A 22,656-nucleotide genomic window follows, 5' to 3' on the forward strand; every position below is an offset into this window, starting at 1 on the left:
TCCAACTTTTTAGTTTAATCAGATTTAAACTTGCTGTATAGATATTCAAGTATCTTTACTTACATGTGCACGCACCAGTCTAAGTTCATAGTTCTTTGTCACACTTGTTTGCCACAATTTACCCACCTTTACTGAATGTGTGCTGCAATCATTCCCTGAATCTGGACCATTAATGGCAATTTTTAATAAGTTTTGGAGAACTGGGGAATTTCCAAAAGACTGTAAGAAAGCTAACGATGTGCCCCTCTTTAAAAAGGATAAATAGAGTAAGTCAGGTAATTATAGGTTGTCAGCCTGACATCAATCCCAGGCAATAAATTGAGTGGTTAATATGGGACTCAATTAATAAAGAACTAAAGGAGGGTAACGTAATTAATGCAAATCAATATGGATTTATGAAGAACAGATCCTGTCAAACAAACTTGATATTTTGGATGAGAATACAAGTTTAGTTAATAAAAGTAATAGTGTACAGACTTATATAAATTTATCCATCTACGAACAAAGAATGTAGGCCATACTTACGGGAAGGGGGACTCTATCCTGGGGAGCAATTCTCTGAAAATGATTTTGGGATTGTGTTAGATAATCAGCTGAACATGAGCTCTTAGTATGGCCAAAAGAGCTAATGCAATTCTGGGTTGCCCAAACAAGGGAATCTTGAGTAGGGATTGAGAGGTGATTTCATCTCTGTCTTTGGCACTGGCATGACTACTGCTGGAATACTGTGTCCAGTTTTGGTGCCCACCATTCAAGAAGGATGTTGATACATTGGAGAGGATTCAGAGAAGAGCCACGAGAATGATTAAAGGATTAGAAAGCATGCCTTATCATGATAAACTCAGAGTTCAATCTATTTTGTTTAACAAAAAGAAAGTTAAGGAGTGACTTGATTACAGTCTATTAGGGTATGGTCTACACTACGGGATTACTCCGAATTTACAGAATTCGATTTTTGGCAACCGATTGTATAAAGTCGAGTGCATGCGGCCACACTAAGCACATTAATTCGGTGGTGTGCGTCCATGTACCGAGGCTAGCGTCGACTTCCGGAGCGTTGCACTGTGGGTAGCTATCCCATAGTTCCTGCAGTCTCCCCCGCCCATTGGAATTCTGGGTTGAGATCCCAATGCCTGATGGGACCAAAAATTTGTCACGGGTGGTTATGGGTAAATGTCGTCAGTCAATCCTCCCTCCATGAAAGCAACGGCAGACAATCATTTTGCACGCTTTTCCCTGGATTGCCCAGGCAGACGCCATAGCATGGCAACCATGGAGCCCGTTCAGCCTTTTTTCACTGTCACTGTATGTCTACTGGATGCTGCTGACAGACGCGGTACAGCAGCGTCCCCTTGCCTTTGCAAGTTAGCAAAGATGGTTACCAGCCATACTGTACCGTCTGCTGCTGTCATGGGTGCTCCTGGCCGGCCTCGGTGAGGTCGGTCGGGGGCGCCAGGACAAAAATGGGAATGACTCCCCAGGTCATTCTCTTCTTTAAGTTTTGTCTAATGGAGAGTCAGTCCTGCCTAGAATTTCAGGCAAGCCTACTAAAGAACCAGAGAGGCAAACGGCCACTCCGGGTCAGAGCCCCAGACATCCCGCAGAAATGATGAGCTGTATGCCATTCTAGTGGGTGCCCCTACAACAAACCCACCCATTGCTTCCCTCCTCTCCTACCCCTCCCGGGCTACCTTGGCAGTTATCCCCCCATTTGTGTGATGAAGTAATAAAGAATGCATGAATTTGAAACAACACTGACTTTATTGCCTTTGCAAGCAGAGATCAAAGGGGGGGGAGGGGAGGGCAATTGGCTTACAGCGAAGTCGAGTGAACCACCATTCTGCACTTGCTCAGCCTATAGCTGAAAATGGGAATCTGTGATAAGCACTAGGATAGAAGCACAGGCAGGACTGAATCGCCATTTGTGTGTGGGCCTTTGGTTGACACTGGTAAAATATAAAATGTCCCAGGATATTTATGTAGGGGGACAGTTCTAAACAGCAGCTTTATTTTTTTATTTGCAGCAAAATGTAGAGGTCTAAGTATCTGATTGTGAGCCCTGGGAGCAAGGGGTAGGCTGAGGGAGGTGCGACCGCGCGGTGCTGCTGACTGGGAGAGCAGCCTGAGGCAGAAGCCTCCAGCTGGCATGATATTCCAGGCAGGACTGAATCTCCATTACACAAAACTTAAAGAAGAGAATGACCTGGAGTCATTGTCTTTTTTGTCCCCGACCAACCTCACCAAGGCCAGCCAGGAGCACCCATGTCTGCCCAGGCGCCCCCGACCGACCTCACCGAGGCCAGCCAGGAGCATCCACGGGACAACGATGATGGTTACCAGTCATACTACACTGTCTGCAGTAGGCAAGGCAAGGCAAGGGGATGCTGCTGTGTAGCGCTGCAGCACCGCTTCTGCCAGCAGCATCCAGTAGACATACGGTGAAACTGAAAAAAAGCAAGAAATGATTTTTTTCCCTTTGCTTTCATGGGGGGCGAGGAGGGGGGGGGTCTGACGACATACCCTGAACCACCCGCAACAATGTTTTTGACCCTTCAGGCATTGGGAGCTCAACCCAGAATTCAAATGGTTTTCGGAGAGTGCGGGAACTGTGGGATAGCTACAGTCATCAGTCGCCCCTCCCTCCGTGAGCGTCCATTTGATTCTTTGGCTTTCTGGTACGCTTGTCTCAGCTCCTTAAGTTTCACGCAGCACTGTGCTGAGTCCCTGTTGTGGCCTCTGTCCATCATGGCCTTGGAGATTTTTTCAAATGTTTTGGCATTTCGTCTTTTGGAACGGAGTTCTGATAGAACAGATTCATCTCCCCATACAGAGATCAGATTCAGTATCTCCCGTACAGTCCATGCTGGAGCTCTTTTTTGATTCTGGCTGTGCTGATGAGCTCTGCATGGTCACCTGTGCTGATCAGCGCTCCACACTGGGCAAACAGGAAATGAAATTCAAAAGTTCGCGGGGCTTTTCCTGTCTACCTGGCCAGTGCATCCGAGTTCAGATTGCTGTCCGGAGCGGTCACAATGGTGCACTGTGGGATAGCTCCTGGAGGCCAATACTATCGAATTGTGGCCACACTAACCCTAATTCGAAATGGTAATGTCGATTTTGGCGTTACTCTCCTGGTCAGGGAGGAGTACAGAAATCGATTTTAAGAGCCTTTTATGTCAAAGTAAATGGCTTCGTTGTGTGGACGGGTGCAGGGTTAATTCGATTTAACGCTGTTAAATTTGAACTAAACTCAGAGTGTAGACCAGGCCTCTACATGGGGAACAAATATTTAATAATGAGTTCTTCAATCTAGTAGAGAAAGGTATAACATGATCCAATTCCTGGAAGATGAAGCTAGACAAGTCAGACTGGAAATAAGACGTAATTTTTTAACAGCACGAGTAATTAATCATTGGAACAATTTGCCAAAGGTTGTGGTAGATTCCCTATCTCTGACCATTTTTAAATCAAGATTGGATGTTTTTCTAAAAGATATGCTCTAGGAATTATTTTGAGGAAGTTCTATGGCATGTGTTATACAGGAGGTCAGACTAGATAATCACAATGGTCCCTTCTGGACCAAGACTGTATGAATCGATATATCTCTAGGTGTTGGAGGAGTTGAAACCATATCATTTTACAGCACTTTGACTAACACTGACAGTTTTTTTCATCAGCAGCTCCATGATTTGTCTTGCAACTATTAATGAATTCCTGAAAGTTCTAGTCACTACTGTGGTAGATGGGTAATGTTTGATTTGCAAATGAATAAGCCAACACACATAGAAGTGAAGGGACTTGCCCAAGGTCATGGAATCAGTTGTGCAGAACCTGGAATAGAATGCAGGAGTCCTGACTCCCAGTTCCTGCTCTAACCATTGGATACTCACATTGTGTTCAAATGGACTACCTATTTATTTGATTTCTTTGTTGTACTTTAATTCTATACCAATAAGCCTTCCCTGGAATGGTTTTTTGATGGAGTAATTAAGGCCCCCATTATTTCTACTTGACATAGTTCTCAATTTGTAATGAACAGAATGGTACTTTACAAACTTGAGACTTGCTTCCTAGGATGAATTGAATTCAGAGAGAAAAGAGGGGGTCCGTCAAGCTAAAAATACCCCTTTACATGCTTTCGTCTGAGGAACCCCTTACATCATCAATGAGGAACCAGATTTAGTGGTGATCATAGGTGGAAGATACCATTTGCCCCTCTTCAGTGGGTAGGAGACCACTTCTTGACTGTGAACTCTACATATGCTATAATCACATCTCTGGATTGCAATTTAGGTATATCTTGGAAGAAAGGCTAGTCCTGGGATCTCTTTCCCCAGCTCCCTCCAATTGAATTGCATGGTAGAGTTACTGGTGGAGCTAGGTTAAAGTTTTTCTCTAATTTTTTTTTTCAGTGAAAAATGTGGATTCAGTGACACACAAATGTTTTGCTCATTTCTCTTAAATGTTCATTTTAAAAAAATCCCCTAAAATTGAGACGTTTTATTTCAATATTTTTTTTAAATAAAATGTTTTGATTTTGTGGTGTTAGGTGGCTTTTCATTTCAATCTTTCCTTTAATTTTATTTTTTTTAAATTCGAAAAAGCTTAAACATGCTCTAAATCAAAACAAAACAAATTTAATAAATGGTACATGGTTTATATTGGGTTGATTTTTCAGTTACATTTTCAAAAAAGTCTTTTAAACAAAAAGATGAATTAAGAACAATTTTAATAATGTCCATCGAATACTTTTTATTTAAATAAAATAAGATGAGTATTTATGGAGACAGAATTGACAGCATATATCCTAGTTTGTCAGTAACCACGTAACAATATGCTTGTAGTTATATTGACTTGTACTTCTATTGCATCACATTTTCATATGTAGGGCATAAGCGGAGAAGAGACCTTTTAAAAAATACTAGCACTTTTTTATAGATGGAGAACAAATGAATTGTAAGTTACCACCACACTGTATACATGTGCAACTACTGTTTGCATGCATTTACCGTATAAATATTCCTTTAAAAATAGGGTTAGCAAAGGAAACCCTACCAGTGGTTTTAGGACCAGATTCTGTTTACCCTTTAAACAGATGTGCTGTGTTGCAGGGCTACCGTGGTGTGGGGCAGGGCTGCCCAGAGAAGGGGGAGGGGGGGAATTTGCCCCAGGCCCCGCAGGGGCCCCCACAAGAGTTTTTCGGGGCTCCTGAAGCAGGGTCCTTCACTCGCTCCGGGGGCCCCGGAAAACTCTCGTGGGGCCCGGGTCCCCAGAGCTTCTTCCGCTTCGGGTCTTCGGCGGCAATTCGGCGGCGGCAGGTCCTTCCGCTCCGGGACCTGCCGCCAAAGTGCCCTGAAGATCCGCAGCGGGGGGTCCTTCCGCCCCGGGACCTGCTGCCGAAGCGCCGGGTCTTCGGTGGCAATTTGGCAGTGGGGGCCCCCCGCCGCCGAAGACCCCAGGCCCCCTGAATCCTCTGGGCAGCCCTGGTGTGGGGTAGAGGGCGAGAGGCAAAAGGGTCAGTTTTCTATGGAGCTTCTGTTTGAGAGGTCCCCCAAAGCGAGTGACGTTGTGACCTGGCTCATAGGGTCTCAGCCCCATTCAAGATCGCCCCAGCCACCCTTCTATTAGGATGGAGGGGCAGCTGTGCCAAACCTCAATGGTGCCTACTGTATGCCAGGTTGCAGCTCCCAGAACTGGAAGCCTGGCCCAGCCTTGTGGGACAGGATTTGCTGCTGTGGGGTGAGAGTAGGATGAGCTTGTCCTCCTACACTGTCCTCCCCCTCAATGGTAATTTTTTGGAGAGGATGGCAGCTCAGTTTCAGACTTTGCCCCAGGCGTCCCAATATGCATATGTAGCCCTGCTGAGTTGGGTTATGCACAAGGAGCCTGCCCTTTGTGTGACCTGTAAAAAGACATGTTAAAATTGCAGTCCATGTACTCAGGAGAGTGTGGCAATTGGTCCCCCACTGCATCCTCAGGAGACAGGGTAATAACCCATCCCCTTTGCACCAGCCTTCAGAACAGGCTAGGCATGCTGTGGTGAGCAGGCTGTACTAGCTCAGTGAGAGATTGTGAACAATCTTTTCTTCTTTTCCTGTCTCTTTATCCCCCTTTTCTCTGCTGTCCTCTTCAACTCACTAGATCTTTCTATCTCCAAACCATTTATCAGCTCTTTTCCTTTATACCACACTCCTTTTTTTCCTGATTTTCCTCATCTCTCTCTCTCTCTCTCTCTCTCTCTCTCTCTCTGTTCCCTATTCTAAGGGCTGGGGAGAGGGAGAATGGAGGCATCTGTCCTCTGATTACCACTTGATCCTGCTGTGGTGTTCACCCTCTCCTGTGGGTGAGAGTGAACTGTGAATGCACCCTGTCATGGCCGAGAGGGCTTGCAAGGCATTCTCGGCTGCTGGCATCCTCCCACTCCCCGCTTTCCACCGACCATGTTTTGTGCTCTACACTGAGATGCACAGAGATAGTGGAGGAAGGCGGTGTTCTTAACCTTTTGAAACTCAGTTTTCAGGTTGAAAGATTCCACGTTTGTTCTCTGCTTGAAGGTGGCGTTTCGGTATGATTTGGTTTCTTTTTTTTTTTTAAGTTTGGGAGTGGGGAAAGGATTCAGCTGTTTACAGTATGAAGAGAGGGGAATAAATATAATACTTTTCCCATTTATATAATAATAATTATAAACCCTCTTGTGACCTATTTTTAAACAGCTTTACAGCTGAAACAGCTGGGGTACTGACAAGTAAAATTTGGCAGGGAACTAGCCCTCATTTTGTAATAATAAAAAGAGGAGACTGGTTTTCATTTTACTGAGTTTTAAGCTACTGAGTGTGCGCAGTATGTTACCTGCACAGCTAAAACAGAATTTGCTGAGCATAATTGTGGAGCTAAGTTAACTGCATAGTGGAAATCTGGTCAGAGATATTGCTGTCTATTAGGGACACCTAGGCCTGAGGAAAAGGATCTTTCAGACTTTTTAAAGTACACCAGAACTGAGACAAGGGCTCTAAAAGAAAAATACTTTTTTATTTTACTGCTGGAGAAAAAGCATGTTTTCATGTAATGAAAGACTGCATCATATTGCATGTCAGCTCTGACCACTACCCTGCAAGCTGCGTAGACTTCAGTGGAATTCTGACCAGGTACTTGGATCCGTGTAGCACGGAACAACTTGCGGGATCACACTATAAGGGAGCAGAGTTAAGAATGGATATTCAAGCTTCATTTCTTGACTTCTGAATATTTAATTGTGCAACTTTAACATTCTACCACTATGATTTATTACTATGGTATAATCTACATTGCTCAAAAAAATCTTGAGCTATCTCCAAGAATGGCACCAAATTATTATTTTAAAAGTGATACAACGTCCTACTGGTTCAAAACAAACAAAAACCTCTGAGGCCGCTGCTGTGGCCCTATGCACCCTCTGAGTCCTGGAATGGTGTCGACAAGGTTGAGGAAATGGAGCACCCCAGGGGGGAAAGTCATTTCAGAATAGATTTTGCTTCAAAGGTGAACCCTAAAACTTTGAAATCTTCAGAGGAGAATTGTCCTTATGCCATATGGAAGTAGGGGGACCAGATGTCCCGATTTTATAGGGACAGTCCTGATTTTTGGTTCTTTTTCTTATATCGGGACCTATTACCCTCCACCTCCTGTCCTGATTTTTCACATTTGCTGTCTGGTTACCCTATATGGAAGAGAGAAAATGTATAAGTAATGCCAGTCATCAGAAATGCAGAGGAAAAGCAGCTGATTCTGGTGCTGAGACTGTGAGGACTTACTGCTATGCTAACCTGAGTTTGGAGCCGGAGGCCCTATGGTTTTGCTGGATGTTTTCTCTCCTGAATACATCCCCATGGCAATTTCCTACATGTTGTCCTTGAGTTCCTCTGTTCCTGCCATCCATTCCATTTTGGGAGCCAGAGTGGGAGCTTGTGGTTTTCCCTCAGACCTGCCCCTTGGTGCTTTAGTGTTTGTGTCAAGCACAACCTCCTCTTGAGTCCTCAATCTCTGTGGGCAGCTGTCTAGCAGAGGAAGTTCTACTGCATGTGCCATTTATGTACACTGCCCCTCCCCTTTGCTGGTACTGTGGAAAAACATTCGCAAGAATGTAGAGGCCAGGAGTGAGGGGCTTAAATCTTTCCATGGAACCTGCAGAAGTTGTTGTTGTTCAGGAACCAGAACTGAAGGATCTGATGTAGGCTAAATTACTTCTTCGGGGCACAGATTGGAGCAACATGGCCCAAAACAGTTTGCAGAGAGGATTCATGTCTGAACAAAGGAGAAACATAACTGACTGTAATGGCTGTAGCATGCCTGCGTCTCCCAAAGGAATTGAGGCCCAAGTTCTGTGGCCCTGAAGCTTGCCAAAGAATAATTGGACACAGCATGAGGATTTAGGGGGAAAAATGTATGGAGAAGGCAGGCACAGAATGAGTCCCCAGTCGCTGTGCAGCTCAGCAGTCTGTCGGTCAGTCAGAAGTCCTCTGAGGGGCTATGGGGCCAATTGTATGTTATGTAATTGTCTGTCTGTCTGTGAGATCTTGTGCCTGTATGTGGATGACCCCTGTGAGGTTCTAGCTGTGAGAGTGCATAGCAGAAACAGATTTATTTCAGGAACATATTTGTAACAAGCTACCACTGCAAACACAGACATTGTTGTTGAGTTTTGAATTTAGGAATTTCAGTAGCAAAAGCCACAAGCCCCTATTAGTTGTGCTAAAGATTCCATGTTTGACTGTTGTGTCTTTGTCCATGAGGCCTATGTAGTGGACTCTGCCTTTCAGAGCAGGGGTGGCTCCAGGCACCAGTGCAGCAAGCGTGTGCCTGGGGTGGGAAGCCGTGAGGGGCAGCCTGTCGGTCGCTGTGAGGGCGGCAGTCAGGCGGCCTTTGGCGGCGTGCCTGTGGGATGTTCGCCGGTCCCACGGTTTCGGCGGCAATTTGGTGGCGGGTACGCTGAAGCCGCGGTACCAGTAGATCACCCGCAGAAATGCTGCCGAATCCGCGTGACCGCGGTCCACCCGCAGGCATGCCACTGAACGCCGCCTGACTGCCGTGCTTGGGGCGGCAAAAAACATAGAGCCGCGCCTGTTTCAGAGACCTGGTAGCAGCTCATCCCAAGAAATGCAGCTGGGATCCAGGGGGTGATGCAGGCACAGTGAGCATTGAGTAAGGTGCAATAAAGGTCTGTTTTTTTGAACCTCGGAACAGCTACATTATGCTGAAAACTCATTGAAATCTTAAACTCTTAACAATATTTAGAGATACTTTTAGATTCCGTTCATCTTAGTTAGAATGTAACACATTAATCTGATGTCTAATTTTCAATACTGTACTTCCAAGATGAATTGAATGGATTGTTTGTAGATTTCAAGCAACCCTATACTTGCTATCCTCTTCCCCTGCCCATTTTTATTTATTTATTTATTGGAAGGAAGTATTCCTTCTAAACTCACATTTCTTTAATTATCTAGGATAATGCAGTAGAACAAAATACAAGTGTCCCAAGTCAAGCTACCATTGACTCATGTTATTATAAAAGATATGTGAAACAGCCTGAGCTTCATATATGTATATTAGAGCATTTTTAATATGCTTTTGATGCATACTCTTATGAAATGAATGGATTAGAAACATAGGATTTATCTTGCTGAAGAAGAGCAGTGATTAGTCTAGTCTAATATTCTCTCTGACAGTGGCCTATTCCAGCAGCTTCAGAGGAAGGTTCGAGAAATCCTGTAGTAGGGAGTTATGCAATAAACTAGCCACAAGGAGCTCCGGTAGCTAGAGCAGGGGTCGGCAACGTTTGGCATGCAGCTCGCCAGGGTAAGCACCCTGGCGGGCCGGGCCAATTTATTTACCTGCTGATGCGGCAGGTTCGGCTGATTGCGGCCCTCACTGGCCACGGTTTGCCGTCCTGGGCCAATGGGGGTGGCAAGAAGCCACGGCCAGCACATTGCTCGCCCGCGCCGCTTCCCACCACCCCCATTGGCCCGGGACAGCGAACCGCAGCCAGTGGGGGCCGCGATCGCCGAACTTGCTGCGTCAGCAGGTAAATAAAACTGGCCCGGCCCGCCAGGGTGCTTACCCTGGCGAGCCGCGTGCCAAATGTTGCCGACCCCTGAGCTAGAGGTTGGTTTAGCTCCGCAGCATGAGAATTTATATCCCTTCCAAACCTTTTAAATCCTTAATCCTTTTAATTCTAAATATTATTGATAGTCATATAAAATATCCTTTCTGAATCCTGCAAAGTTCTTGGCCTTGGTGATACCTTGTGGCAATGAGTTCCACAGGCTAATTATGTGTTGTATGAAAAAATTATTTCCATTCATCAGTTCTAAAATTGTCACTTTTCAATTTCACTGAATATTCCCTTTTTCTTTTACTACCTTAAATTAACATACTGCAAATAGTGTTTTTTCCCCCCCTTTCCCATGTCACATTCAGGTAATACTGGCCAAGATAAAGGCAATTCCAGGAGTAAAGTTCTATGTATATCCAAAGACAAGGTAGGGAATAAACAGATACTTTATAAGCTTCCCCATAGTGTCTACAAATGACTTGCATCGTGACCTGCAGGGATCTTCTGCAGGGGTACAAGGTTATAGAAACTAAACTTTTTAATTGGGGTAGATCGGTTATATCAATTTGGCAGCTGCCTTGTCTGATTAGGAACTTGTTTTTCATTATTTGGGAAACAGCTTTCTATTCATCCTTACTTGGTCACATTGGAAGTAGAAGTGACCCTGAAGAGGAGATGTTCTGGCTCTTGGCCTTGAGGTTGTCTATATGGAAATACGACATTGATTTTTTTCCTCTTAGGATTGGCTTGGAGTGTTGCGCTTCCTCCCTTTCTGCTATCAGTAGAAATTAAGGTTTAAGATTTGTGCTTGCCCACATTTTTAGTACTATTTTGCATCCAGGGCATACCGCCAGACACTTTATAAAAAGATCCAGTTGAGCTGTTTTTAATTACTTAATTTCTACTCTGGAGCAGGTAAATGTAGTAAATATGCCTCTTAGGAACCTGAGTGGGGATTTTGAAAACAGTGTATATTTTTATTATATAACATAATGCACAATATATCATGACATTCTGTGCGTATGTATTATCAGTATAAATACTTTTGCCATGCACAAACATTTTTATTATTGTTCCATCCAGCAAATGTGTACGGACATGTACACTTCCTTAGGTTTCTCTTTACACTACATCCTGTACATTTTAAAAAAACCCTTAACTCTTTGTATGAATTTATTTGCCACTTCAGATTCCACAGAAGAAGTCATTATAGTTTCACTTTGTATGCTGAGCAGATAGAGAAGGGTAGGCTGACTGGAGGCAGTGACCACTTCTGCAAAACAAGTTGGCACTTGCAAAACACAGATGCCCAAGACTGAAATGAAACTTTCCACTCAGAGCACAAGTGTGTCATTTTTTCTTTCTCCATTTTTTCCCCTTGGCCTCTTAAATGTATTGTACAGAATCCATTGCTGGCTTAGCTGTTGGCAGTGGAGCAGCTGTGGAAACCTAATGCAGCTGTCCTTTTGGAAGCCATTTTCCTGTGAACTAAGGGTGAATGTGAAGAATTTGTACCTTGTTGTGTTAATGTTTTGCAAATAGAAAGAAGATGAAAGCTGTATGTGTGAAACAAGCCTGTTTTTCTATTTCCCACATGCTGGCCAGATTTGAAGTGTAAAATGCATGCTACATTCCTGGAAAGATCCAGTTCAGCCCCAAAACTTGTATTTTTCTGTCCTGTGTGGATCTTTATGCTTCCTGTAAAATATTCTGTGATCAAATATCTGAAAAAGCAAAACATCTCCATTTGTTTCTTATACTTGGCACCCTACACTACCACCACCACTCTCCTGAAACTGTTCCTGTACCATAGAATCATAGATTATTAGGGCTGGAAGGGACTTCAGGAGGTCTTGTAGTCCAACCCCCTGCTCAAAGCAGGACCAATCCCCAACTAAACCTCAAAATGGCCCCCTCAAGGATTGAACTCACAACTATGGGTTTAGCAGGCCAATACTCAAACCCCTTAGCAATCCCTCCCCCTACATATTTGGAAGAAAAATCTGTCTGTTTGGAAGAAAAATCACATTCATTTAATTAATGATGCCAGGAGACTGTGTCCAAAGACAGTAAAAAGCCAGTAACAGCAATATTGCCAGGACAGCTAACTATTTGTGATATTGAAACCAATGTGAAATTATGTGGTTAGATAGTGGAAGTCAAACAACTAAAAGCAACAACAAACATTTTTGATGGGCATACTTACCTATCATGCTGGTTAAAAGTTTTATATTGATCGATCATATATGAATTGATTCACCACTGTTACTTTTAAGTATAAGTTACTGAGTGGATTTTTAATCTTTTCTCAATAAACATGTACATTTTAAACTGTAAAAATATGATAGAGTGGTGAGAAATGGACTGATTTATTTTTGGAACTTTGATATGGCTTGCTTGTGTTGGAACATTAATCCCCCCTTCATGGTGGTGTTTGCATTTAGGCTTGCTGAAAAGCAGGAACTGATCTACACCCTACCTGAGGCAAAAGTACCTCTCCTATCCTTCCCAGGAGTTTGAGGTTGCTTCTCTTTAAGAGCAGTTAGTTGCTTCATGTCCTGTACTATCTGTGCTGTGCTGATGACCCCCGCTGCCTCCTTGTTTCCTTTAAAGAAGAAGACAGGATTTCTCAAGAATGGTTTGAATTGGAAACAACTTTATGGACTTGCTTTTTTGTTATGCAAATTAACTACTTTAATTACTTGTTTACTATGTTTATGAACTGTCTTTTCCTTATATGAACCACTTTAATTATCTGTGTTAGTTCTAGTACTTGCAAAAGATTTACAACAAATGATCTCTATTGATATTTCCAGTTCATAGTTTTCGTTTTATATGCGGTAGCACTTCATCAGGGAATATACAGGAAGTGGAGATCATGCTGTGGACTTGTCTTAGGCCATGTATATGTGCCTTTCTTATGCTTGCAATTAGATAACGGTGGGCAAGAGATGGTACAGCATGTATTAGAGATGGTACAGCTTGTTCTCTTTAGTATAATATTGTGTTCTCTCAGTTTCTTAGATTGTATTCATCTGTTACACATATCTGACTAACAAGGAGAAAAAAGCAAATGATTAACAGCATATAAGTGAAATGCAGACTTCAAAAGAAGAGACAAAATTATTCAATGTATTATACATTTCAGTTAGTTTTAATGACCTTTTCTGTTTCGAGCAACATAAACCCACCTCTCCATCCAAAGTGCTTGTTAAAATCTTTTGTGGATTGCTTAGAAAAATGTTTCCGCTTCACAAGTCAAGCAGAGGTTCAAGTTCTGAATAAAATTTTCCATCAAAAAAATAAATATTTGTTCTCACTTTTGATTTTTTCTTCCTCTTTAACTTTTTGCAAGTTCTCACTGCCAGCTTTTCTGCTGACTGTGGACCAAAACAAATTAAAGTATTTTGTTTTCAAAACTACCTTAAAGAAAAAATGGTCATATGTCACCTCTCTTATTTTGGTTTCTGATTTCTCTGCATCCTGAGAGATTTAGTGTTGAATAAAATTACTGTTCTATTTAATACAAATGATAGTTTGGGTATGGACATTTTATTTTATATTTTATCCAAACTTGATAGACTCTTATGAAAAGTGATCTGGACATTAGTGTTAATAAAATAACAAACTGATATAGTATATGTTTTATTGCCCTAATAATTCTAGGGACATTGGGCTAGGGCTTTATCAGTTGAATATGCATAAAAAATCAATACAAGTAAGAACTGTTTACTGTTTTCAGCCTTTGCTCTAAAAGAGGGGCGCAAGAGTGATCTAGTGTAAGCAATGAACTATTTCTTATTTTCAGACATCATGATCAGGGCTGAGGGCACTAGATCTTGAGGGTAGTGATGAATGCCAAACTTGGAACATGAATAAATAAAGGACTTATTGTTTTGTGCCTGTGAGTACCTTAACCTTTACAGACACAATATTCTTGAGAAATCTTAATCACTACATCTTTTAAAGTACTCTTTAACTGAAGTCTTAAAATAGATTTCAAAACACAAATCATATAAAATTAACAGACACTTAGAAAAGTATGTGCTGTTCTAACCCCTTTTTATTGCTTTTGTTTTCTAGGTCTTCAGGGATTTTACATTCTGTAGCTGGCAAAACAAGTCCCCATTTAAATATTAAGCTTACTACACTAATGGTAAGTAGTAGTATTGTACAGTAACTCCTCACTTAATGTAGTTACGTTCCTGAAAAATGCAACTTTAAGTTGGCAACGGGAAGCGGCGCGGGCGAGGGATGTGCTGACCGCGGCTTCCCGCCCCCCCATTGGGGACAGCGGGACAGCGAACCGCGGCCGAACCTGCCGCATCAGCAGGTAAATAAACTGGTCCGGCCCGCCAGGGTGCTTACCCTGGCGAGCCGCGTGCCAAATGTTGCCGACCCTTGCTGTAGGGTATGTAGAAAATACCTCCTCTTAATAAAAAATATCCTAGATTGATATGTGAAAAACAAAACAGCAGTTTTGTACTTCCACTAATGTTTTTGTGTAACTTGGAACAGAAATGGCAACTTTCTCAGACGTTTGAGACACTTCACTTAAGAGATATTAACAAGAAGTAGACACATTGGATTGACACAGTTTGTTAGAGTACTATAACACTGGGTTTTGTAGTCTCTTCTCATATTGAAGGTTTTCCTCAAGAGGTCATCAAGTCCAGCTCCCTGCATTGAGGCAGGATCAAGTAAATATAGACTGCCCCTGGCAGGTGTTTGTCCAATCTGCTCTTGAAATCCTCCAGTGATGGAGATCCACAACCTCCCTTGGAAGCCTATTCCAGAGCTTAACTATCCTTATAGTTAGACAGTTTTTCCTAGTATCGAACCTAATTTTTCTTGCTGCAGGTTAAGCCCCTTACTTCTTCCCCTACCTTCTGTGGACCTGGAGAACAGTTTGATCATCGTTATCTTTATATCAGTCCTTAACACATTTGACGATTGTTATCAGGTCCCCCACTTCCCTCTGTCTTCTTTTCTCAAGATTAAACATGCCCAGTTTTTTTAACCTTTCCTCATAGGTCAGGTTCTCTAAATGTTTTATCTTTTTTTGTTGCTATCCTGTGGATTCTCTCCATTTTGTCTACATCTTTCCTAAAGTGTGGCACCCAAAACTGGACACGGTACTCCAGCTGGGGCCTCACCCATGCCACGTAGAGCAGGACAATTACATCCCGTGTCTAACACACAACATACCGCAGAAAGATCTTAGCCTGTTTAGCAACTGCATCAAATTGTTGACTCATATTCTATTTGTAATCCACTATAACCCCTGAGATCCTTTTCAGCAGTACTACCACTTATTCTCCATGTTGTAGTTGTGCATTTGATTTTTCCTTCCTAAATTTAGTTTTTCACTTCTCTTTATTTAATATCATTTTGGTGATCTGAGATCAATTCTCTAATTTGTCAAAGTTGTTTTGAATTCTAATCTTGTTTTACGAAGTGCTTGCCAGCCCTCCTGACTTGGTGTCATCTGCAAATTTTGTCAGCATACTCTTCACTCCATTATCCAAGTTATTAATTAAAATATTGAATAGTGAGACTGGCAAGATGAGGAGAAAGGTACTGGGACTAAAAGCTGGGGTGGGGAAGAAAAAGGCTTGGACAAGTTCAGGAGATGGGTCAAAAGGGGTCAAGGATCAGGGGAATGGGCAGAAGAGTCTCTGCTCACTAGAGAACACTCCTATTCAGAGTCTGGAGTGCAACTCAAGATTCCTGAGTCTAACCATTTATTTGCTGTCTGCAAATATCTGTGAAATCCACTGGAAAAGTGTGCATCTTTTCCCCCTTTAGTGGTCCACATAGAGGATGACAACCTACTATTGCTATCCATTACTAGATTAGCTCAAGTGAAGTTGGCTCTAAAAGTTCCAACCCTGCTGGTGACCCATCTGGGTGTCAATATCCCCCACATAAAGGCATTTCCCTTTTTTTCCAGTTTGCTTTTAAAAAACAAAACAAAAACAAAACAACCTAGGATATTACACACAAAAAACTATGTTAAAGCAATATTATTACTGTTGAAAAGTCAAAAGTTAGGACATGCTAGCATTAAGGTTGCCAGTGCAATTAATCTTTAATTAACCACATATTATTTTTCCAATTGCAATGATGGCATCTGAAATATCCCCCTCAAAGCACAAGAGGCAGAATTCAGGTGCAGCAAGCAAAGGGAGATTCTTTATTTGTGATGCTAGACACACACTCATCCTGCAGTTCTCTGTCTTGGCTGAAAGAGAAAAATGGCTTGCCTTCCCCAGAGTTACCGCACAGGATTTGTCCAAATCTTGGCCCAAATCATGGAGTGGTTTGCCAGCTACACCACTGTATCACAAAAGACCCAGGAAAATATAGGTAGCTAGACCACAGAGATATTGTATTTGCCTGTGGCATTGTTTGAGTCACAGCAATAGCTCCTGTTTTCTGATAATGTCCCATAAAAATATTTACTTGACCCAAGAAACCATATTTTTCACAAAGAGATTTTTCTGAAGTTATTATACTATGGTTTAGCCCATTTTATAGTATGGGTTAAAACTGCATAGAAAGAATTAGAAAGAGGAAAGCCGCAGAAGATGGAAGTAGAGAACTCAGTGAGTGAGACTTACAGGGAGACATAAAACTGGAGTCCTGAAGAAAAGGGAATGAAACCCTCAGTCTCCTGAGAGTTCTCTGGTGTGCTGACAAGTGCGTTGGGCCACTGGCTTACAAATCACGTACTCAGTTGAAAAACGTGTAAACTCCTCAGGGCAGAGCTTCTCTTCTGATATGTTTGTTCAGCAACTATCACAATGCCAAGAAGCAGGAAGTGTTCTAGTTGTCCCAGCAAGAGTGTGGAATGAATTGTGCAAAAAAAAAAAAAAAAAGTGTGGTCTATATATACTTGTTTCAAATATTAGAATAAAAATAGTGTATTAATAGACCGAAAGCCATTTAAAATAAACATTTTTCCCATACTCAAGTCTTTTTAGGTCCCTCATTAGCCAAACAAAAGTAGGGAAGGCTGGTGGGATGCAAAAAGTAGTAATGAAAGGTACAATTTTATATATTTTAGAACATTTTAAAGCATTTTAAAACAAAAAATATGTGAAGCCCATCTATTTATCTGGAATTTTGTGTCAGGATAATCCAGCAATGTTTGGTACATGCTTCTAGGTACTTCAGCAGAATCTATCTGTGAATGTTGTGGAAGTGCTATGTAATTTATGAACACTGAATGTGACTTAGTGATGTAAAATTACTGCATAACCATGGTGGGATATTAGAAATAGCTTATGTTGTCGGTATTGGAAGGTTATTGCACATCTATAATGCTTGAATTCAGGGGGACTAAGCTGGAAGGCAACACAATGGCTTTGATAATAACATCCAGGATCTAGTCCACAGTTACACAGGTATTTTGCCAGGCTTGGACCTACACATCAAAAGGGCAGTAAACAGTTAAAAAGTACTTATCGGGAGAAGTAGTATGGGGGGTGTGTGTGTTGTCAATTGTTAGCAGCTCTCCAGGGAGACAAACTGATAGAGGGTGAGACTGTGCAGGGAGAATCTAAAGAAATTGGGACTTGGACAGCTTCCAGGGACTGGCAAGCCTTTGAGAAAGAGCATGTAGACTGGTTTATTGTTTTAAAATATGTTCTCTCTTAAATGCTTTTTGTTCTAATAACATTCTGCTTTGAGAACACTGTGCGATCAGTATTACCACTGTTATTGCTCCCAGAGGGAAGAGAAATGCAAGGTCTTCTGAGCCTAAGTCAGACCTGCTGAAGTAATCATGGTTAGCATCTGGGGACTGCAGCCCAAATCCTGGTCTGAGAGTGGGAGAGTTGCATGATTCCACCTGGAGCAAGGTGACTGATCAAGGCCTGACACCTGAATGTGGGGAGGAGGGGCACTCTGGGTGACCAGATGTCCTGATTTTATAGGGACAGTCCCATTATCCAGGACTTTATCTTATATAGGTGCCTATTACCCCCCACCTCTGTCCTGATTCTTCACACTTGCTATCTGATCACCCTAGGGCAGGGATTGGCAACCTTTGGCATGCGGCCCGCCAGGATAAGCCCCCTGGTGGGCCGGGCCGGTTTGTTTACCTGCTGCATCTGCAGGTTCGGCCAATCGTGGCTCCCACTGGCTGCAGTTCGCCGCTCCAGGCCAATGGGAGCTGTGGGAAGTGGTGTGGGCCAAAGGATGTGCTGGACACCGCTTCCCGCAGCCCCCATTGGCCTGGAGCAGTGAACCGTGGCCAGTCTTGCTGGGAATTGTGCCAGGCTGAGCTCCTAAACCTGTACCATTCTCGGCCACAGGCACTTTCAGTGGATTAATCTGATGCTTATCATATTCCATGAGTAGAGATTTCATTCCTTCCATTGTTTTCCCTGTAGTATTCGAGCCATAGTCTGTACAGAGTTTTTCTCACTGTGATCTGGTGTGGCAAGGAACCTTTGTTTCCTTTATTCTATTTCCCCTCCCCAAAATAAACAAATGAGAAATAACAAACTGTAACCTTTTTCATTACCAGTTTCTGACTTTCTCACATTGGAATTGCTCAGAAGCTATGTTAGCTGGTAGATAAGTGCTGGGAGTCTGACCCTGGGCTAACCAGACAATGGGGTATAGCTCCTGATGACGACGCCACTGTGATGCTTCTTGGGGGTAAGGAGGCTCATGAGAGTTCTGTCTTTGCATTTCCAACTTTTTAAGCTCGTGCTGCCTTTTCTTCTCTCAGTCTTCACGCTTCTGGTGTTCCAGCTCCAGTAGTCTCTGGTGAGCCACCCGCTGTGCCTCCAGGGGAGGGGAGTGAGGAGTTGCTTCCCTTACTTGAGACAGCTCTCAGTGCAAGCAAAAAGCCAAATGGAATTTGTTGCAGAGCAGAGTGCAGACACCTCCCTAGAGAGCAGGCAGGAGGTCATCCTCAGGAATGTCCCAGAGAAAGAGACCAGGGGAAGGGTATTTGTAGAAGAGGGAAGAATTTACAGGGAAGCCCCAGATGGGAAATATAGAAGTCTCGGGGAGCCCTATAAACAGTTAATGGTGCCCACAAAGCATCGTGTGGAGTTAATGTTATTAGCCCACAGTTATCCTTTTACTGGTCACTTGGGAACGGACAGGACATATGAAAGACAAAAGAAAAATTTCTGTTGGCCCAATATTCAAAATGAGTTAAAGGAATACGGCAAGACTTGTGAATTATTTCATAAGTGGAAAAAATCCTGTGGCTCTTTGCAAGTGTCCTTTGCATCCTTTATCCCTGATCAAAGAAGCATTTTTTAGGATTGCCATGGATATCATAGGGTGCTTACTCAGGCCAACCCAGAGAGGAAAAAGCTTTATATTATCGGATTTTGCCACCAGATATCTAGAAGCAGTTGCTCAGTCAAATGTAGATGCTGAAACAATTGCTAAGGCACTGGTCTCTATATTCAGCAGCAGGGTTTTCCCAAAGCGAGCTTAACAGATCGGAGGTCAAATTTCAAGTCCCAGCAATTTGGTGAGTTGTGAAGGATGTTTGGATAGAGCAACTGAAATCTGCCCCATACCACCCAGAGACAAACAATTTAGTTGAGAGGTTCATCGGGGCCCTAAAATCTATGCTGAAAATTATGTAAACGAGGGCATGTGGCTCAGATGTCATGTTACCCTATTTGGTTGTTTGCTTACTGGGAGGTGCCCCAAGAGTCTGTGAGGTTCGCTGCATTTAACCTGTATGGGAGAAAGGTCAGAGGACCCCTGCATATCATTGGAGACTCCTGGGAGGGTGACACTGAAGCAGAAGGGGAACTGGTGGCTGAATATGTGCAAAAAATTAGGGAGGATTTAAAGTCTATGGTGGAACTGGTGCAGCAAAACCTCACAAAAAGCCAGGCAGCTCAGAAATAAGGGTATGATCGCAGTACCTGTTGTTGGTCATTTCATGTGGGAGATTTGGTACTGGTGTTATTCGCTGTAGAACTCATGGGAGGGGCCTTTTGAGGTGGTAGAAAGGGTTAACAATGTTACCTACAGTGTACAAAGGTTGTGCGGCAGGGTTGCACCTCAAACTGTGCATATAAACAGGTTAAAAGTGTATCACAGGCATGAAGCCATTGTAAACGTGATATGCTGTGTAGAGGAGGACTCTAAGACAGCCCTTCTTATTGATTTGATGACGGAATGCCATAGGGAAACCCCACTAGAGAGCATTGACCTATATAAAGGGTTAACCTGGACTAAAAAGAAAGAGATTATGGCTGTGCTGCAAAGTCACCAGCAGGTATTTTCCAGCAGGCTGGAACTGACTCATGGAATGGCCTGTAAGACCACAGCCTGCACCCAGCAGAGTATATCGGACTACTGGCAAAAATGCAGGAGCAAGTTTGTAAGGAGATAGCAAGCATGCTGGAAATGGCAGTAATTACAGTGTCTAATAGTCTCTGAGCTTCTCCACTTGTTATGATCTCTCCAAAAGATGGGACTATAAGGTTTGATGCTGATTATAGAAAGCCTATTGCTGTCACTGTTCCTGGTGCAGACCCTATGCCCAGAACTACTCCTCCTTCTCATTACCATTATTTATTTATTTATTTATTTATTTATTAATTAATTAAAAGTGAATATTGCAGATGCACCCAGAATCAAGACTGGGGCCTACTTTGTAGGTTCTGTACAAACATATACAGAGACTCAATCCCTGTCCTGATAAACTTGCAATCTGTGGGAGCAAGTGACCAAGCAAGGTTGTGGGAAAAGAGACAAGTCAGTATATGCAATTTGTTGGATATTTAAGACAAGAAATACTAATAAAGTATCAGCTGTCTTCATCTGCCAATCCAGCTCTCATTATCTGACTGATTTCTTATAGGCATTGTTGCACAGATTTTCAAGGAGACGTCTGGAGGAGAAGTTATAGCCTCTTTTGACACATACTAGTTTACAGGGGTTACGTAGCAGGTATCTGTATAGAGTAGTTTAAATCCCTTATGTGAATGGTGTCCTGTAGGGGGAGGGATAGCTCAGTGGTTTCAGCATTGGCCTGCTAAACCCAGGGTTGCAAGTTCAATCCTTGAGGGGGCCACTTAGAGATCAGGAGCAAAATCAGTACTTGGTCCTGCTAGTGAAAGCAGGGGGCTGGACTCAATGACCTTTAAAGGTCCCTTCCAGTTCTAGGAGATGGGATATCTCCATTAGTTCTATTCTAATTCTGTGCTTGAGAGTATGGGGGGAGGGCAGGAGTTGTTTTCTAACTTTACTAGAGTCTTGGTGATCTGGATCAGAAGCCTACTTTTGTTTCTACATTATTTTTCATGCTTCAATCAACCCATTCTCTTCACTGTTAAATTACAGCTTGCTGGTATTGTAATTACTATCTATGTCTCCTCTGTCTAGTATTCCATCTCCACTTCTTCTTCCCTTTTGGGGTCTCCTGTATTGTGCATGTTTTGGACTGTGGTGACCATGGTGGCAAATCATCAGACCCCCCTCCCCACCATACCACCCCCAGTTCTTTGCACTGCAGAAGGGAGCTTTACATAGAGCTGCTCCCAGCTTCTCCTATCATGGCTAATCATAAGGAGTGACCTTGGACAATCAGGAATCCAGAACCACTACCATGTGAACAGTCACCAAACTATGCAGTTTAAAATGCAAAAAAAAAGTGGTGTTCTTCACCCCAAAGATGTCCAAAAAACCCCCCAACCCTCTAAATTAACCCTCCTTCCCCCCCCCCGCCGTTTTAGAACATATTTTTTGGAAATCAAGGATTTTTTCAGGAAAAAAATTGTTATGAATATTTAACTCTGCTCTACTTTGAAGACCGACTACCATGTTCATGATAAGCAACAGACTTATCAGGCAATATTAATTTTATCATTTTCCTTCTTTGTCTTGGTGTCAATCTCAGACTTTAGGCTGAAATGTAACCCAGAGCTCATTTAAAAGATTTATTTCCCCCCCTCCAGGGTGTAGGTATATCCTAAAAAACCTATCTCCAGGGTATCTAAGCCCCAATCCTACAATATCTTCATTGTTACATAAACAAAACAGTGCAGTTAAAACATAGGTAGGTTTCAAGGTAGTTTTTCTTAAGTGTCAGAAATTTTAGATCTTTATTCCAAATTAATTTGTCTGATGAACATGGTCATTGTCAGCCCTCTGCTGATGCTGAAGTCAGGTAACTTTTACTTATTCATTATCCCCTCCAATGCTCTTAAATGAGTATGGTTTCACTGTACTTATGGAGAGGATCAATTGAGATAATCTTGGATTAATCCCATTATACTCTTTGGTTGGGCTTGTTTACTGCTTCCTTTGTTGTCAAATGTGTACAAACTGTTCGAAAAACATTATCCTGATTGGGTATTGCCATTACCTTTTATTATGGAATTTCCCTCCCAAAAAGTTTAAATCTGTTTATTATGTTACACATGTGCTCACAAACACATAGAAGGAGAGAGTGCATCAAAAAGTGAAGTCTTGATTCTTATTCTTTTTGGTACTTTAAAAATATGCCATTTTAGGCACCAATCCTGCAAACACATATGCACAAGCTAACCTTCAGTAGCATCACTTTATTT

At 42.6% G+C, this 22,656-nt stretch overlaps 1 long non-coding RNA gene across 2 annotated transcripts in view; it reads left to right on the plus strand.

Annotated features, from left to right (window-relative positions):
- LOC117888955 overlaps positions 1–22,656 on the plus strand; it is a 329,393-nt gene that overhangs the window by 18,632 nt on the left and 288,105 nt on the right. For both annotated transcript variants that reach the window (XR_004648389.1, XR_004648388.1), the window contains exon 2: positions 14,174–14,246. This is a non-coding gene — a long non-coding RNA (uncharacterized LOC117888955). The remainder of the gene's footprint in view (positions 1–14,173; positions 14,247–22,656) is intronic.

Source organism: Trachemys scripta, chromosome 1 (genome assembly GCF_013100865.1).
Source record: "Trachemys scripta elegans isolate TJP31775 chromosome 1, CAS_Tse_1.0, whole genome shotgun sequence".
NCBI lineage: Eukaryota > Metazoa > Chordata > Testudines > Emydidae > Trachemys > Trachemys scripta.